General features: G+C 37.6%; 1 long non-coding RNA gene across 5 annotated transcripts in view; it reads right to left on the reverse strand.

Annotated features, from left to right (window-relative positions):
* Positions 1-14,661, reverse strand: part of LOC131487729 (uncharacterized) — a 731,038-nt gene that overhangs the window by 701,985 nt on the left and 14,392 nt on the right. For all 5 annotated transcript variants that reach the window (XR_009249923.1, XR_009249924.1, XR_009249922.1 and 2 more), the window contains exon 2: positions 8,005-8,139. This is a non-coding gene — a long non-coding RNA (uncharacterized LOC131487729). The remainder of the gene's footprint in view (positions 1-8,004; positions 8,140-14,661) is intronic.

The following is a 14,661-nucleotide window of genomic DNA, read 5'->3' on the forward strand; positions in this document are numbered from 1 at the left end:
TTATAACTTTACAAAGTGATTCACTTCTATCTTCAACTCTCCCATTCTTGTTGTTCTTATAAGTTTTACTTTTGCATGCATTCTAGGCATGTATAAATACTTTTTTATCATTATTCTTTAAGTATCATTTAAATAAATTTTAAAATAAGAAAACATTTACCCACCTACTTACCACTTCCATTGCTCTTTCTGATATCATTTATCGTCTACCTGAAGAAGTTTAACATTTCATATAGGGCAGATCTATGGTGATAAATTCTTTTGACTTTCATTTTTCAAAAACTGGCCTTTAATATCTCTCATTAGCCATCATATTTTAAGTACCTTTTCACTCTATACAGAATTCTACATTAAAATTTCTTCTTTTGGTGCTTTAAGGTTGTCATTTCATTGTCTTCTGGCTTGCATTTTTTTATGATGAATAGATAAAATGATTCTTATTATTATTTCTCTATATGTGCTATTTTTGTCTGGTTGCTTTTAATGTTTTTCTTCACCAAATTTTTTCAGCAGTTTGACCCTAATGTGCTTGGATATGGTTTTACTTGAGTGCATCTTTCTTGCCTTTTTTGATATTCATAAATATGTGCTCTCTATATTTTTTAATTTTTTTAACCTTTATTTATTTTTGAGAGACACAGTCTGTGTGTGAGCAGAGGAGGAGCAGAGAGAGAGGGAGACACAGAATCAGAAGCAGTCTCCAGGCTCTGAGCTGTCAGCACAGAGCCTGATGCAGGGCTCGAACTCACAAACTGTGAGATCATAACCTGAGCCAAAGTCGGACACTCAACCGACTGAGCCACCCAGGCGCCCCTATATTTTTTAATCAAATTTAGAAGTTTTTCAGCCCTAATGTCTTCAAAGGTTTTTTTTTTTCTTGCCCCCAAATCTCTTCTTCCACTCCCATTGTAACTCCAAATTACATATACAAAGGACCACTTATATATGGTCTGGTATAGTCTGACAAGTCATTGAAGTTCTATTATTTATTTGCAGCTTTTCTTCTTTTGACTTCAGTGTATATAGTTTATTTTTCCCTTTTCTACTAATTTAATAATATTTTGTTCTGTAGTGAATAATCTGCTGTTAATTTTATCTAGTTTTTTTTTTCAGATATTAGGTTTTCCATCTAGATATCCCATTAGGATCCTTTTATGTCTTCCATTTCTCTATTATACTTATTTTCCTTCACTATAGGTATATATATTTCCCATATATCCTTGAACATATTTATAATAAGTATTTTAAAGTCCTTATCTGACCATTCTATCATATCTACAATTTAGGAAAAGATTTCTACTAAATGATTATTCTTTTAGTTATGGAACATATTTTTTCTGCTTCTCCACATGTCTCACATATTTTAGTTGTATTATGAATATAACGGATGCTACATTGTTATGCAAACTGGCTTTTGTTGTCTTCTTCAATATGATACTGGTTTTGTTCTGAATGCCTTCACACATTTACTTATAGCTTAATCCATTTAAATCCTGCTTTTGTGATAAGTCAGAGTGATTCTAGAATATCATTCACTCTAAGTTAGTCCTGCTTCTGGAGCATGGCAATCTAGGCTCTCTACTTGACATACAGGATGTTCAACAAGGTCTTTCTGCTCTGAATGGATGGAACATGAATGTCTCCCAGCGCTGTAAAAGTGTTGGTCAGCTCACCACTTCCCAGTAGTTGTTCTTTCTCCAGTAGTTGTTCCTTACTGAGCCATATGGAATCTCACTCTGTGCATGCACCGATTAGTATTTTGCCAAAGAATCAAGTGTACCTCTAGGCAGATTTCTGACCTTCCTTCCCCATATAATTCTTACCCCTCTGTTCCTCTTCCCCCCAACAAATTCCAATTTCCTCACGAGCTCTAAACTCTGAACTCTGAATAGTACACTCAGTAATAACACTAGGCTCTATTTGGGCTCTTCTTTCCAGCACTACAGTCTGGAGAATGGTTCCAGGAAAAAAATTCACTGCCTTTTGGTAGAACAAATGTCTCACCTATGGCATGGCTACCATATTTTCTGTCATTTCAGATGAAATTTTCAAGGCCAGCCTCACACAACTCATTGCCTTTTCTGTGCTGTTATAAACGCTCTAGCCAAATGCTCTTCATCAAATTCTGTCTTGTAAGCACTTTATATTGTAGAAAAGGCCATTTTGTCTGTTTTGCATGTAGAGTTCTCAGTATACTCTTCAGACTGCAGTTGGTTTGGGGATAAGAAGATGAGATGGAGACAAGCCTTCCAGTAGGTAATTAATCACTTGTAATCAGCACTTACAGACATTCACAGAAGGTGAGAGAGTCAAGTGGAGAAAGAAGTGACTTCACCATCTTTTCAGGGTTATTACAAATCCTGCTAAGGTTACACTCATTAAAATTGCTATTAACTTTTCTTCCCCCATCAGGATAGTTAATTAATTCTTCCTCATATTTTAAGATGAAGGCAATTAAGGAGGGAAAAAAATAAGAGTTAACATGTCCACACATAGGGCAAACTGATTCCTTTAGGAAGTTGTTAGAAAAGCTTTAAAAAAAAAAAAGACATATGAAAATGGAACTATGGTTATTCTGAGCCCCAGTTTAAAAGGCAGAAGTCAGTAGGCAATGGATATTTTATACATCCACCTCACCAATTTGGCCTGAATTCCTCTACTGTTTTATTTTCCTGAACGGTGTTTTTCATTTTGACTTGTAAGATTCAGGTTTTATAGGGGCATCTGGGTGCCTCAGTTGGTTGAGTGTCCAACTTCAGCTCAGGTCATGATCTCCCAGTTTGTGAGCTCATGTGAGTTCGAGCCCCGTGTCGGGCTCTGTGCTGGCAGCTCAGAGCCTGGAACCTGCTTCAGATTCTGTCTCCTTCTCTCTCTCCCCCTCCCCACTTGTGCTCTCTCTGTCTCTCAAAAATAAATAAATGTAAAAAAGAAAGAATTTTTTAAAAGATGCAGGTTTTACAAATCCTAAACTTTATAGAATTTAAGGTAGACTTTTTAAGAAAAAGAGTACAGAATTATAAATACAAAACTGCTAGGACTTTCCCAGGATCCAGTAAGGGGCCAGTGAAAGTGGTAAATCTGCTCCTGTTGAGATTTTCTTTCTCAAACTGCATTTGTTTTAAATCTTCTTCAATGTCTGCAATGATATTTGTACTGCATTTTATCCTTCCCAGTTTTATATTATCCGTGATTAGTTAATTCTTCATCCTCCCCATACTTTTCTATAACATGTATGTACCCCAGATGAATACCTAATCCTTGAGGGTTTTAAAATAGCTAATATTTTTAAAGCATTTACAACACACTGGATAATCTTCTAAGTTACTTACGTATAAATCTTCTAAGTTATTCATATATATTAACTCATTTAACACTGCTAATACTGTATGAGGTAGATAGAGTACTATGGTTTCCACATTTTATAGATAGGAAGCATAGGGAAGCACATAGCTCATTGAAATGGCAGAGCTGGTCCCCCAACCCAGAGCCAGGGTTCTTATACACTAAGCTCTTCTCTTTGATTTGTGGATATGGATTGTTGAAAGGACACACAAGATTTTGAGCAGTATACTCGGCCCCAGGGTATCAGGAATGTCTGAGTCCAACAACAACTAGTTAAAGTTTGATTTGTAGATTCTTCACACTAAGAGCCCATGAGATCAAGAATGAGACTCTAGAGGACAAACCTGAGTATTATATACCTTTCTCCATGTAGGTAATACCTCATCCTACTGCTATCATCAGAGATGAGTTGGTATAGTGATGGGAAGAGGCTGAACTAGCCTGGATAGTGAAAGATGCTGCAATGAGAGACTGCTTTACATAAGCTATCGTGTATATTTACTTTTTTGAGCCTCATTTTAAATGCCCCTTCATCTTCTTCCAGGAAATATATGATGTCAAAAAAGTTTCTTTAAATTAAGCAAGCTGAAGAGATCTCTGTCTTTTTGCCATCATCCTGGTAACTCCAGTAAGGCCACACAACTGATGACTGTGGGAAAGTCTTCAGTATCAGTAAAGCAAGCAGCTGCAGATAACCAGAGCCCCTCTTTCTTAATGTACTTAATATCAAGAAGTACTAGTTGCAGTTATATGATGGGCACGATTTACAAAGTAAATACCCATATACAATCCTGAAGATTCAGATGCAATCGGTCTGAGGTGAGACCCAAACATTCATCTTTTTTAAAGCTTCACTGTATTTTGCTGTCCAGCCAGAGTTGAGAAACGCCTTAGATAAGAGAAGGGAGTGCAACAGTGTAGGAGGTCTGGGGTGAGGGGGCACAGAAAGGGAAATACCCCGTTTAGTGTGGGAAGTGAGATGCACATGACTCGTTGGTGGCAATAGAATCTATGCTGAGACTGGAAAGATGAGAAGGATTAAGGAGCTAAGAGGAAACACAGTAAAGAAAACAGCACATTTGAGAACCTCGTGGGGCCCAAATCAGACTATATGGCAGAAGCCAATTATAACTGGAGTGTGGATCCAGGGCCGGGGCATGAGTGAGGCTGAAGGGACTAAAGGAGGCCCTCAGTGGGGAAGCTCAAAAGAAGACAGAGCGACACTCAGGTGTCAGCCCACTTACCAATGAACTCAGCTGACTTTCAGTGATCCCAACCACATGAACGAGCAAGTTATACCAAGACTCCTACTGGCAAATTTGCCACTCAGGCTACCATGAATAGCCTGACACATTCCTCAGAAAAATGAGTTCTGCCCAACTAACTGGCTGTGCCTTCATGGAACTAATGAAAGCTTGCCTGACTTTCTTCAGAGGATATCAGCAGCCATTCATGGGAGACAACAATAACAACAACAACAACAAAAAAAAAACAAGTCTCTCACTTAACACAAAAGTTGTTCAAGATAATTTCCATAAATTCATCCTATTTCTTCCTTTACTTGATTCAGACTCCTTATATCATAATCATGCCCATAAGGGAAGCCATATTGCAGGCAGGAATATTCATTTTTAAATTAAATTTTAATTACACAAATAATACATGAATATATTTTCCATATAATTAAAACACTAGACATAGACATTTTCTTTAACCTCTCTGCCTATCTTGATTCTTTTCTCAGATGTAAGCATTGTTACCAATGTGCTGTGTGCTTTTCCAGAATCTTTTTACAAGTATCCACAGAAAATATGCAGCATTTTGTGGGTTTTTCTTTTAAAAATATATGTGAATAGCATCATATTGGACTGCCTTTTCCACATAATTTTTTTCTGGAGATTGAGTAATGCTTTGGGCAAAATAAATGCCAAATAAAAGAAATAATAAATGAATAAATGAACAATAATTTCAAAGACTGATGATTTCAGGCCCCTCTGTGAAGCCGACTTAAGTTTGAATCTTAGCTCTACTACTTACTAATACTTTGAGACTTTGGGCAAAATGCAAATTCTCGTAAGCCATTTCTTTACCTTTAAAATGGAGTTAATAGTATTTATCTCATAGGATTATTGTAGTAAAGCACGCAGAACAGTGTCTCCCATAGAACAAAAGAATGCTGATTTATTTCTGCTTCATCTTTCACTCGAAATTCTTGTTACATACAGCACTCCTTTCCTAATAAGACAGTTGGGTGGTGGCCTACAAGCAAACTCTTCCAAATGCCTCCTGAAAATGTCCACCTAGGCATCCAAATCAGTGTGTACAAAATCATGATGTTCCATGTTAAACAGGGGTCTCTTCCTAAAGAACCTATATCTACTAAGTCACATGGTCTCATCTTTGCACCTTGGTACTTCCTTCCATATCCTGGCCTCCTCCATCCATCTCTGCAGTTCAGATCCTCATTGGAGCTTTCCTGGATCAAAGTTCTAACCCTGTGATGAATCTCTCAGTCTCCAACATCTTATATACTGATCCCATTAGCCCTAACTACCTTTCGTGAGCCCTAACTACCAATAAATGTATCACTTAAGATAGGAGTCAGCATCTTGAGTCTAGCAATCAAGGCAGGGTTTTTCACCAACTTGCCCCACATGGTGTTTCCAAATTTGTTTCTCATTAACCATACACCAATAGCTCCAAAAAAATCAACTTCTTTCTGCTGTTTCCTGTGCTTTCCAGTCTGTGTCTTTGCACATACTGCTCCCACTGTCTCAAATACTCTTCCTCATACCCTCCCCTCTGCATATTTAATTCTACTGAGACAAATACAATAGATATAGTGAATTTAAAAACAGAGTTTAAGGGCACCTGGGTGGCTCAGTTGGTTGAGCATCTAACTCTTGGTTTCAGCTCCAGTCATGATCTCATGGTTCATGAGTTCAAGCCCCGTGTCAAATTCTGTGCTGGCAGTGCTGAACCTGCCTTGTGATTCTCTCTCCCTCTTTTTCTACCCATTTCATGGCTTGTGCTGTCTCTGTCTCTATCAAAATAAATAAATAAACTTAAAAAAAAACAGAGTCACACACACCTCAGTTTAAATCCTCAAATCCTCAGTTCCATCCCCAGTTAGGTATATGACATATCTTTATGATGTCTCTCTTCTTCACTTATTAAATAATTGAAGCTACTTCACAGAATTTGAAGAACAAACTAAGATAATGTATATAAACAATTAAGCAAACAATGCCTGCTAGGCAATCATCAATTGCCACTATCAATACTATCTGAGGTCTATTTCAAATGTCATTGCTTCTGTAAGTTCCTCCTTGATCCTGCAAGATACAAGTTATTTCTGAAAAGCAACAGTATTTCATTCGCACCCCTCTAAAGGTATTTATAACCTTAGACTTTACTGTATAGTTTACACTACCCTTGATCAAAATTTTTTAAACCCAAAACTGCAATAAGTTTTTCAAAGAATAGTCATGCCTTTGATAACAGTATAAGGAAATCTCAGAAGTAGTTTGGGTATAGAAAATACATGGTTCTCAAATATTTTGATCTGTCACAGGAATATGATACAGACTATTTGCAATCAGAACTATATTTTAAAAAGATCAGAACATGAGGCTACTAGGAAGGGAAGGAGATGGGGAAAATGGGTGATGAACATTGAGGAGGGCATTTGTTGGAATGATCATTGGGTGGGTTTTTTTACACTTTTTTTTCATGTTTATTTATTTATTTTGAGAGAGTCAGAGCATGAGCAGGGGAGGGGCAGACAGACAGGGAGAGAGAATCCCAATCAGACTCTGTGCTGTTCGTGCAAAGCCCGATGTGGGGCTTGAACCCACAAACCGCGAGATCATGACCTGAGCTGAAATCAAGAGTCAGACGTTCAAATGACTGAGCCATCCAGGCACCCAGAGCACTGGGTGTTTTATGTAAGTGATGAATCAAAGGAACCTACTCCCAAAGCCAATAGCACACCATATACCCTGTATGTTAGTGAACTTGACAATAAATTATATTAAAAAATAAAAAATAAATTTTAAAAATTAAAATAAAGAAAAATAAAAAGAACATGAGGCCACTGCACACATATGAACGCCAACCTCCTTAGGGATAGGAACTGGCTTCCTCTTTGAGCTCATCTATGACACTCAACACAACATTCACAAAATTTATATGAATGAAGCCCTGTTTGTAGTAAAAGAATAGATTAAATAATAATACTCTAGTATAGCATCTTAAATGAGATATTCTTTCCAATGCTAATTTTGTCTCAAGTCCTCTATTTAATCAATCAGAAAATAACATTACATTAGGTAATGTGCACAAGTTAGCCAGATGGAAACGTTGATCTGTGGGTTGGAGGAGAAATTAATTTTCACAAAGCTTCTCTGGTCACTTATAAATGTTAACTTTGGTGGTCCCAATGACTCTTTATGCTAATGATGATTTCAAATATACCTTCAAAACCCATAACTACGTGGAGTATTTTAAAGGAATGATTTGGTAAAACCTTATATCTTAAAGTCTTCTAAAATAATCAGACTTTACTTATTTGACTGAGTTACATTTAACATTAGTAAAAGGGGGTTTGTTTCATTTTTTAAGAAAATTAGTCAAAGGCCATAAAAGAATTTTAAATGCTACCTTAACTCTCTTTACTGTTTGTACTTCCTTTTCATGAGCGCTGACTGGAAAGAAATGCTCAGATTCTGTTGCAGATCGATATGTCTTGTAACATATCACTTCATGGAACCTGGAACCATAGAGCAAGCATGTCTTCTGGAACAGAAGAAAAAAAAAAGCACCAATAAACATTTGTGATAGTGGAAACTTTCCTGAACAATTTGTACCATGAGCTTATCAGAAAATAAAAATCATTACCAATCAATATAAATAGTATATTATACATAATATATAATTTATATATATACACATATGTAATCTGTGTGTGTGTGTGTCTGATTTCTGTATGCTCCCCTACCCTGCTGTCTAATATGATCTGCATTTTTATTACATAGTTCATATTACAAAACTCAATATGAAATTATGTAAGCAAAGCCTATAAACTACTGTATGTTTTCCTGAATAAATGCTTTAAAAACTAAATCCTGAGAAAAAGGGTAATCACCTTTTAAAAAGTGAGAACTAAATGTCAACAGTCTTCCCAGGTTAATAAAGAAGTGTTGGTAAGTACCATTATTTGTCTAGTCCGTGGGAAGGAAGCTGGGTGGAAACAGCAAGTCATTTACAAAAAACCACCACCACCACAACAAAATGCCACCATGTTATGAAGTGTAGTGCACAAGAAATTATACAATTGTTCCACTCCATTTCTGACCCACAGAACAGTGAATACAGAAGACAAAAAGTTAGGAATGCTCTTGTGATTCAAGTGTTAAGACAACAATACTTTTGGCAAAGTCTCTTCACTATAGGACAGTTAGAAAAGGCAAAAGAAAAGTCAAAGTGTACATTAATCCCGGGAACCGCAGAGCTGAGTCATAGATAAGCCCAATAACTAGATACCTACACTGTAGCAAAAGAGAGAATTGCAGTTCAATATTTAGAGCAGAAAGTGTATATATATTAAGTGTTCGTAAAATGAAAGATTAGCGTGAAAGGTGCCAAATTGTACTGAAGGTTTATACTTCCATGAATACTCCTGTAAATTGTGTATAAATGTTTCATACATTAGAGATTAGTTCATTGTTATGCTTCTTAAAGATAATTCATTTTCGGGGCGCCTGGGTGGCGCAGTCGGTTAAGCGTCCGACTTCAGCCAGGTCACGATCTCGCGGTCCGTGAGTTCGAGTCCCGCGTCAGGCTCTGGGCTGATGGCTCGGAGCCTGGAGCCTGTTTCCGATTCTGTGTCTCCCTCTCTCTCTGCCCCTCCCCCGTTCATGCTCTGTCTCTCTCTGTCCCAAAAATAAATAAAAAACGTTGAAAAAAAAATTTAAAAAAAAAAAAAAAAGATAATTCATTTTCATACAAAAAGCATCGTTTTTGAGCTAAAATGAACTAGACAATTACCTAACCTAACACTCTCATTTTACAAATGAAAAAAAAAAAACCCACAGATTTCCTGAATATTTAAATGTCTTCTCCAAGGTCACTCTGTTGGAGAAAGAGTTAGAACCAGTGCTTGCTCCTTACATTTAGGTAGCAGCCTATTTAGGATTGAATGGTTTTGAGTATAAGCTTAAATTCCAATCATTAGATATGTGATTCTGAGTTAGCTTTGTTTCCCCATATGAGGGTGATAATTATATTTACCTCATACAATTATAGTAATCTCCATAAAAGTAATATATATGTTCCACAAGACATTTAAAATGTTTGATATATAATAAATGTCCAGTAAGTATTACCATATTAGTAATTATTATTGTTATAAAATCTAAAACTCCATCAAACCTAAATGGGATATCTACCATTCAGATCAGCATTTCTCAACCCAGCTTCATATAAGAATATCCTAGGAACTTCCTTAGAAACACAGGCATTACCCCATATATAATTTATGAGAAATTCTAGGTAAGCTTTCAGGGATTATACTTTTTAATAAATTCTCTCAAAGAATTTTGATGTAGTATAGTTAGTATTGGCTCACAGATCACCATTTGGGAACCAATGGTAAGATTACAAAGATATGACCCATGAACATATTTCTTTCCAAAGAGATATCCAAATGGATATCCAAATGGAAAGCCTAGTGGTCTAGAAAGAAATAAGAATAAAAAATAGCCCCATAAACCAAAAATAAATAGTAAATATCAGAGCTATCATTAAAACAGTATAGGGAAATATCCAGAAATTCTGAATGTTCAATTTCATGTCTACAAACATCACCATGATTTTTGACTCTGTAGTTAGCCTCCTAAATCCTGTCAACATCAAGGAGACATTCATTCCAGGGTGTTGGGACCCAAGGACTTCACAATGACCATTATTTGGTTCTTATCTTCATCAAAGAAAACACTCTTCCCAGGCATCAAGAAGACATTCTAAAGCAGAATATAGGGATCCTGGCTTCCACAGTTCTCAGGCAGCAAAAACCCTAAATTTGGCAATTAACAGTTTAAAAAACACAGAAGCAATACAAACAACATTTGTAAGTTCTAGTTGAAATAGAACACCTGTTCATGAAAAACTGAATCTGGAAGACATTTTGATAAGAGACACATAGATCTCTGTTATTAACCTAAAGATGAATAATAATAGAACTCTGGACAAGGATGAAGCTCAAAAGTGGAGAAGGCATGACTGGAGGAGCAGGAACAGAATATACCAGAAATGTTGCCTCACTACCTACAGTAACCTGATTAGGAGGTGTTGGCAGTCAACCATGGGTTTGTATAAAAGGTACATTAGGGTTATTAACTTTTAGCAAAGTTTACATATCTCATTCTAAGAATGAGACCATGCTTCCCAATGTATTTTGGTGTTTCTTACTAAAATCTCCATTAAAAGAACTACAGCAGGTATTGTCAGGCCACCGGAACTAGGTAAATCCAAGAGCTATTCCCAGTCACTAGACTGATGTGGTAAATGGGCTGATGAAGAAAGAAGCACCCTGGTGCCCAAACAGGACTCTTCCTAACTTCATAAACAGGTCCTGGAGGGGGCCAAGATGGCAGAACAGCATGGAAGGTTTTTTTGTGTCTCTCATCTCTGAAATACAGCCAGATCAACACTAAGCCATCCTGCACACCTAGAAAACTGATATGAGAATTAACACAACAATATGTACAACTTGAACCAAAGAACTCAGCAGGTATGCGGTGCAGAGGGATGAACTGGGGGAGAAAGCCATGGAGGGCAGTGACCTGCTTTTGCTTGCACAGAGAGGACAGAGTATGGAAAACATTCCCCTCCCCCAACACCCAAATGCAGCTGAAAAGAATGAGTATTCAAGGAAGTGAACAAAATAATGGAGAAAAGAGAAAGGAGAGGGCTTAAATTCCATTAAGACTCTATAAACAGGGGGAGTGCAGAGTCTGAAACTCTGCAGCTTGATACCTGGTGGTGCTCTGGTGGGAAGGGCAATCCCAAGGAGCAGAGAGCAAGGTCCTTGGGGTCCATAGACCACAGGGAGAAAGGTGATTTCTCTGCTGGGAGGACATTTGGTAGAGGCTGTGCAGCCTCCCCACAAGCAAAGTTCCCAGCGAACTCCAGAGAACAACCACATTCACTGGACAAGGACATTAAGGGAGAAGCCTGGGGCCAGATGTGTGTGATTTGCCATAATCCCTGTAACACTAGTGCTACACGATCACATGAACTTTTTCTGGGGTGGGCTGGCACCCAGCCACCGTCTCTGGGTATCAGCAGCATTGCATCTCCTAAACATTCCTGAGGGCAGGCCATCAACCAGCCAGTGCTCAGTGACACCCTCCCCCAGAAGGTCTGAGCTGGCCAAACCCGCAGTACCTCAGAAGTGAGGGGTTGGGTAACAGCCTCATCTGAGATAAAACTCAGGAGGGAGGTGTCACCCAGCAACCTGAGGTTGTAAAAGCAGGGAGTGGACAGAAGCTGGAGATAAAGGAGTGCACAGCTGCTGATCAGGGAGAGCAGAGTTCTGATACTAGAGACGGGGTAGATGCATGATGCCATTTTCATCCTTCCCGCACAGGCCCATACACACCTACAGACACCACAACAATCCACCCCAGTAAGCTAAGCAGCACCCTCTAGTGGAGAACAGAGCTGTTACACTAAGCCCCGCCCAACTGGGCCAACCTCACTAGTCAGGAACACCACAAGTCTCTCCACCTGCTTAGTTTACAGACTGCAAAATGCTTCATAGTTTGATTTCTAGGGGAAACCAATCTGTTTCAATCACACTTCAGCCTGTTTGCTGCTCCATCTAGTGAAATTTTTTCCTTTCTTTTCTTATTCTTGAATACAGAAAGAGAAATAATTTATTTTTATTTTCCATTTCTATTAAAAACTTTTTTCTTTGTTTTTTACTACTAAATTTTTTATTTTTGTAAATTTTTCAAATTAAAATTTTTTACTTCCATAATTTCATTTTATTCTATTTAATTGTATTCATTTTTTCAAATTCTCCATTTTCCTTTATTTTTTCTTTTCTTATCTTTCCTTTTTTTCTCTAATCTGTCAAGCTCCTTTTAACAACCAGACCAGAACACACCTAGGATCTAGCATCTTTTATTTGATTTTTTGTTGTTTTTAATTTTTTTAATTTTAATTTTTTTACCTCATTAATTACTTTTCTTCCTTCAAAATGACAAAATGAAGATGGGGCAACTAAGTGGCTCAGTCAGTTGAGTGACCGACTTCGGCTCAGGTCATGATCTCACGGTTTGTGGGTTACAGCCCTGTGTCAGGCTCTTTGCGAATAGCCCAGAGCCTGGAGCCTGCTTCTGATTCTGTGTGTCCCTCTCTCTTCCCGCCCCCCCACCACTCATGCTCTGTCTCTCTCTGTCTTAGGAATAAACATTAAAAAAAATTGTTTAAAAAAATGACAAAACGAAGGAATTCACCCTAAAAGAAAGAGTACGAAGAAATAACAGCCAGGGACTTAATCAACACAGATACAAGCAAAATGTCCAAAACAGAATTTAGAATCACGATAATAAGAATACTAGCTGGGGCCAAAAAGAGATTAGAATCCCTTTTTGTGGAGATAAAAGAAGTAAAAGCTAGTCGGGATGAAATAAAAAATGCTATAACTGAGCTGCAATCTCAAATGAATGCCACAGCGGCATGGATGGATGAAGCAGGGCAGTGAATCAGTGACATAGAGGACAAACTTATGGAGAACAATGAAGCAGAAAAAAAAAAAGAGGGGACTGAGGCAAAAGAATACAATTTAAGAATTAGAGAAATCAGTGACTCATTAAAAAGGAACATCAGAATCATAGGGGTCCCAGAAGATGAAAAGAGAGAAAAAGGGGTAGAAGGGTTATGTGAGCAAATCATAGCACAAAACTTCCCCAACCTGGGGAAAGAGACAGACATCAAAATCCAGGAAGCACAGAGGACTCCCATCAGATTCAACAAAAACTGACTATCAACAAGGCATATCATAGTCAAAGTCGCAAATATTCAGGCAAGGAAAGAATCATGAAAGCAGCAAGGGGAAAAAAAGTCCTTAACCTACAAGGGGTTAGCCACAGAAACTCGGCAGGCCAGAAAGAAGTGGCAGGATATATATATATAATGTGTTGAATTGGAAAAATATGCAGCCAAGAATTCTTTATCCAGCAAGGCTGTCATTCAAAATATAAGGTGAGATTAAAAGTTTCCCAGACAAACAAATTTAAAGGAGTTTGTGACCACTAAACCAGCCCTGAAAGAAATTTTAAGGGGGACCGAGGGGAAAAAAAACAGAAAAAAAAAAAGCAACAAAGGCTAGAAAGGACCAGAGAACACCACCAGAAACCCCAACTCTACAGGCAACATAATAGCAATAAATTCGTATCTTTCAGTACTCACCCTAACCATCAATGGACTAAATGCTCTAATCAAAAGCCACAGGGTAACAGAATGCATAAGAAAACAAGATCCATCTATACGCTGTTTATAAGAGACTCACTTTAGACCTAAAGACACCTTCAGATTGAAAGTAGGGGATGGAGAACCATCTATCATGATAATGGTCACCAAAAGAAACCCGAGTAGCCATACTTACATCAGACAATCTAGACTTTAAAAGAAAGACTGTAACAAGAGATGAAGAAGGGTATTATATCATAATTAAGGGGTCTATCCACCAAGAAGATATAACAGTGGTAAACATTGATGCTGCAAATGTGGAAGCAGCCAAATATATACATCAATTAATGACAAACATAAAGAAACTAATTGATAATAATACCATAATAGTAGGGGACTTCAACACCCCACTTATAACAATGGACAGATCATCTAAACAGAAAATCAACAAGGAAAGAATGGCTTTGAATGACACAATGACTGAATGAACTTAACAGATATATTCAGAACATTTCATCCTAAAGCAACAGAATACACATTCTTCTCCAGTGCACATGGAACATTCTCCAAAATAGATCATATACTAGGACACAAATGAGCCCTCAACAAGTACAAAAAGATCGAGATCATACCATGCATATTTTCAGACCACAACGCTATGAAATTTGAAATCAACCCCCCAAAAAATATGGAAATATAACACATACTTGGAGACTAAAGACCATCCTACTAAGGAATGAATGGGCCAACCAAGAAGTTAAAGAGGAAATTAAAAAGTTCATAGAAGCCCATGAAAATGATAACCCCACAGCCCAAAACCTCTGGGACGCAGGAAAGGCG

Source organism: Neofelis nebulosa, chromosome 10 (genome assembly GCF_028018385.1).
Source record: "Neofelis nebulosa isolate mNeoNeb1 chromosome 10, mNeoNeb1.pri, whole genome shotgun sequence".
Taxonomy (NCBI): Eukaryota; Metazoa; Chordata; class Mammalia; order Carnivora; family Felidae; genus Neofelis; species Neofelis nebulosa.